This window comes from Hippocampus bargibanti, unplaced genomic scaffold, assembly GCF_051943395.1.
Source record: "Hippocampus bargibanti isolate YZ-2025 unplaced genomic scaffold, ASM5194339v1 Contig00019, whole genome shotgun sequence".
In the NCBI taxonomy this organism is placed as follows: domain Eukaryota; kingdom Metazoa; phylum Chordata; class Actinopteri; order Syngnathiformes; family Syngnathidae; genus Hippocampus; species Hippocampus bargibanti.
In genome coordinates this window covers 5,001-10,177 of record NW_028297043.1, presented here as the reverse complement: position 1 = coordinate 10,177, position 5,177 = coordinate 5,001, and positions in this window count along the sequence as shown.

Sequence of the window (5,177 nt, the reverse complement as noted above, 5' to 3'; positions counted from 1 at the left end):
GCTCACTCCCCCCAGCTCTGGTTCCCCGGGCGGCGTCTGGGGACCGGCGTTCGCCCCCTTGCTGGAGCTCAAACACTTAGAAAATATTCCAAAGTGGAGGCGAGATTCCCCATGCATACCCGCCTTTGGTGCTTGATAGCCGGCTTGGAGACCTCCGCAAAGCCCCGCTGTCAGACTTCCAGGGAAGCTGCTCCATCACCCAGCTCACTCTCCCCGCAGCTCTGGTCCCCCCGCGGCGTCTGGGGTCCGGCTGGCCCGCTGTCAGACTTCCAGGGAGGCTGCTCCCATCCCTCCAGCTCAGTCCCACCCGAGCGCTGGTTCCCCGGCGGCGTCTGGGACCGGCGTTCGCCCCCTTGCTGGAGCTCAAACACTTAGAAAATATTTCAAAACTAGAGGCCGAGATCCCCCCATGCATGCCCGCCTTTGGTGCTTGATAGTCGGCTTGGAGACCTCCGTAAACCCCCGCTGTCAGACTTCCAGGGAGGCTGCACCATCCTCCAGCTCAATCTCACCGCAGCTCTGGTTCCCCGGGCGGCGTCTGTGGGTCCGGCTGGCTCGCTGTCAGACTTCCAGGGAGGCTGCTCCACCCTCCAGCTCAATTGCACCCCAGCTCTGGTTCCCCGGGCGGCGTCTGGGGACCGGCATTCGCCCCCTTGCTGGCGCTCAAACACTTAGAAAATATTCCAAAAGTGGAGGCCGAGATTTCCCCCAAGCATGCCCGCCTTCGGTGCTTGATAGTCGCGTTGGAGACCTCCGCAAAGCCCCGCTGTCAGACTTCCAGGGAGGCTGCTCCATCCTCCAGCTCATTCCCCCCCAGCTCTGGTTCCCCGGGCGGCGTCCGCAAACCCCGCTGTCAGACTTCCAGGGAGGCTGCTCCATCCTCCAGCTCACTCCCCCGCAGCTCTGGTTCCCCGGGCGGCGTCTGGGGACCGGCTGTCGCCCCCTTGCTGGAGCTCAAACACTTAGAAAATATTCCAAAAGGGACAGGCCGAGATTCCCCCACGCATGCCCGCCTTTGGTGCTTGATAGCCGGCTTGGAGACCTCCGCAAAGCCCCGCTGTCAGACTTCCAGGGAGGCTGCTCCATCCTCCAGCTCAGTCCCACCCGACGCGGTTCCCCGGGCGGCGTCTGGGGACCGGCGTTCGCCCCCTTGCTGGAGCTCAAACACTTAGAAAATATTCCAAAAGGGGAGGCCGAGATTCCCCCACGCATGCCCGCCTTTGGTGCTTGATAGTCGGCTTGGAGACCTCCGCAAAGCCCCGCTGTCAGACTTCCAGGGAGGCTGCTCCATCCTCCAGCTCAGTCCCACCCGACGCGGTTCCCCGGGCGGCGTCTGGGGACCGGCTGTCGCCCCCTTGCTGGAGCTCAAACACTTAGAAAATATTCCAAAAGTGGAGGCCGAGATTCCCCCAAGCATGCCCGCCTTTGGTGCTTGATAGTCGGCTTGGAGACCTCCGCAAAGCCCCGCTGTCAGACTTCCAGGGAGGCTGCTCCATCCTCCAGCTCAGTCCCACCCGACGCGGTTCCCCGGGCGGCGTCTGGGGACCGGCGTTCGCCCCCTTGCTGGAGCTCAAACACTTAGAAAATATTTCAAAACTGGAGGCCGAGATTCCCCCACGCATGCCCGCCTTTGGTGCTTGATAGTCGGCTTGGAGACCTCCGCAAAGCCCCGCTGTCAGACTTCCAGGGAGGCTGCTCCATCCTCCAGCTCAGTCCCACCCGACGCGGTTCCCCGGGCGGCGTCTGGGGACCGGCTGTCGCCCCCTTGCTGGAGCTCCAACACTTAGAAAATATTTCAAAACTGGAGGCCGAGATTCCCCCAAGCATGCCCGCCTTTGGTGCTTGATAGCCGGCTTGGAGACCTCCGCAAAGCCCCGCTGTCAGACTTCCAGGGAGGCTGCTCCATCCTCCAGCTCAGTCCCACCCGACGCGGTTCCCCGGGCGGCGTCTGGGGACCGGCTGTCGCCCCCTTGCTGGAGCTCCAACACTTAGAAAATATTCCAAAAGGGGAGGCCGAGATTCCCCCACGCATGCCCGCCTTTGGTGCTTGATAGCCGGCTTGGAGACCTCCGCAAAGCCCCGCTGTCAGACTTCCAGGGAGGCTGCTCCATCCTCCAGCTCAGTCCCACCCGACGCGGTTCCCCGGGCGGCGTCTGGGGACCTGTCGCCGCCTGGGAGGCGTTTGTCGGCTCTGGCCTGGGAGGCGTTTGCCTCCAGCTCTCGTCCGCCTGGGAGGCGTTTGCCTCCAGCTCGGTCCGCCTGGGAGGCGTTTGCCTTCGGCTCTCGCCGCCTGGGAGGCGTTTGCCTCCAGCTCGGTCCGCCTGGGAGGCGTTTGCCTTCGGCTCTCGCCGCCTGGGAGGCGTTTGCCTCCAGCTCGGTCCGCCTGGGAGGCGTTTGCCTTCGGCTCTCGCCGCCTGGGAGGCGTTTGCCTTCGGCTCTCGCCGCCTGGGAGGCGTTTGCCTCCGGCTCTGGTTCCCTGGGAGGCGTTTACCTCCGGCTCTGGTTCCCTGGGAGGCGTTTGACTTCAGCTCAGTCCGCCTGGGAGGCGTTTGGTTTCGGGTTCTTTTTTCCTTTTTTTAGTCCCCAGCGCCGCTTCCCAGTCTCCACGACCCCTGGTAGTTCCCAATTTTTTTTTCCCCGGCCTTGAGGCTTAATCTCCGGCTTTTTTCTCCCCCCAGCGCCGCGCTCCAAGTCGCCACGACCCCTGGTAGTTCCCGAATTTTTTTTACCCGGCTTTGAGGCTTTGTCTCGGGCTTTTTTTCTCCCCCCAGCGCCGCTCCCCAAGTCGCCGCGCCCCTGGTAGTTCCCGCACTTGAACGGCCGCCGATGGCGCTTGCCTCCCGGCCTCAACACCTCCGTAGGTAGCCGGTCTGGCGCCTGGAGGATAGAGGCCGGAGGCAAACGCCACCTGCCCGACTTCGCTGGTTCCCCTTCGGCCTCAAGACCTCCGCGAGTGCCCGGTCTGGAACTCTGGAACCAGACGCCGACCTCCAGCGCCGCCTGCCCGACTTTGCTGGTTCCCCTTCGGCCTCAAGACCTCCGCAAGTGCCCGGTCTGGAACTCTGGAACCAGACGCCGACCTCCAGCGCCGCCTGCCCGACTTTGCTGGTTCCCCTTCGGCCTCAGGACCTCCGCGAGTGCCCGGTCTGGAACTCTGGAACCAGACGCCGACCTCCAGCGCCGCCTGCCCGACTTTGCTGGTTCCCTGTCGGCCTCACCACCTCCATGGGTGACCTGCTTGACACTTAGAAAAATTTCAACACTTGGGAAATGTTAGAGGCCGACTTCCAGCGCCGCCTGCCCGACTTTGCTGGTTCCCCTTCGGCCTCAAGACCTCCGCGAGTGCCCGGTCTGGAACTCTGGAACCAGAGGCCGACCTCCAGCGCCACCTGCCCGACTTTGCTGGTTCCCCTTCGGCCTCAAGACCTCCGCGAGTGCCCGGTCTGGAACTCTGGAACCAGAGGCCGACCTCCAGCGCCGCCTGCCCGACTTTGCTGGTTCCCCTTCGGCCTCAGGACCTCCGCGAGTGCCCGGTCTGGAACTCTGGCACCAGACGCCGACCTCCAGCGCCGCCTGCCCGACTTTGCTGGTTCCCTGTCGGCCTCACCACCTCCATGGGTGACCTGCTTGACACTTAGAAAAATTTCAACACTTGGGAAATGTTAGAGGCCGACTTCCAGCGCCGCCTGCCCGACTTTGCTGGTTCCCCTTCGGCCTCAAGACCTCCGCGAGTGCCCGGTCTGGAACTCTGGAACCAGAGGCCGACCTCAAGCGCCTCCTGCCCGACTTTGCTGGTTCCCCTTCGGCCTCAGGACCTCCGCGAATGCCCGGTCTGGAACTCTGGCACCAGACGCCGACCTCCAGCGCCGCCTGCCCGACTTTGCTGGTTCCCCTTCGGCCTCAAGACCTCCGCGAATGCCCGGTCTGGAACTCTGGAACCAGAGGCCGACCTCCAGCGCCGCCTGCCCGACTTTGCTGGTTCCCTCTCGGCCTCACAACCTCCATGGGTGACCTGCTTGACACTTAGAAAAATTTCAACACTTGGGAAATGTTAGAGGCCGACTTCCAGCGCCGCCTGCCCGACTTTGCTGGTTCCCCTTCGGCCTCAAGACCTCCGCGAATGCCCGGTCTGGAACTCTGGAACCAGACGCCGACCTCCAGCGCCGCCTGCCCGACTTTGCTGGTTCCCCTTCGGCCTCAGGACCTCCGCGAATGCCCGGTCTGGAACTCTGGAACCAGACGCCGACCTCCAGCGCCGCCTGCCCGACTTTGCTGGTTCCCTCTCGGCCTCACCACCTCCATGGGTGACCTGCTTGACACTTAGAAAAATTTCAACACTTGGGAAATGTTAGAGGCCGACTTCCAGCGCCGCCTGCCCGACTTTGCTGGTTCCCCTTCGGCCTCAAGACCTCCGCGAATGCCCGGTCTGGAACTCTGGAACCAGACGCCGACCTCCAGCGCCACCTGCCCGACTTTGCTGGTTCCCCTTCGGCCTCAAGACCTCCGCGAGTGCCCGGTCTTGAACTCTGGAACCAGAGGCCGACCTCCAGCGCCGCCTGCCCGACTTTGCTGGTTCCCCTTCGGCCTCAGGACCTCCGCGAATGCCCGGTCTGGAACTCTGGAACCAGACGCCGACCTCCAGCGCCACCTGCCCGACTTTGCTGGTTCCCCTTCGGCCTCAGGACCTCCGCGAGTGCCCGGTCTGGAACTCTGGAACCAGAGGCCGACCTCCAGCGCCGCCTGCCCGACTTTGCTGGTTCCCTCTCGGCCTCACAACCTCCATGGGTGACCTGCTTGACACTTAGAAAAATTTCAACACTTGGGAAATGTTAGAGGCCGACTTCCAGCGCCGCCTGCCCGACTTTGCTGGTTCCCCTTCGGCCTCAAGACCTCCGCGAATGCCCGGTCTGGAACTCTGGAACCAGACGCCGACCTCCAGCGCCACCTGCCCGACTTTGCTGGTTCCCCTTCGGCCTCACAACCTCCATGGGTGACCTGCCCGGTTGACACTTAGAAAAATTTCAACACTTGGGAAATGTTAGAGGCCGACTTCCAGCGCCGCCTGCCCGACTTTGCTGGTTCCCTGTCGGCCTCAAGACCTCCGCGAATGCTCGGTCTGGAACTCTGGAACCAGACGCCGACTTCCAGCGCCTCCTGCCCGACTTTGCTGGTTCCCC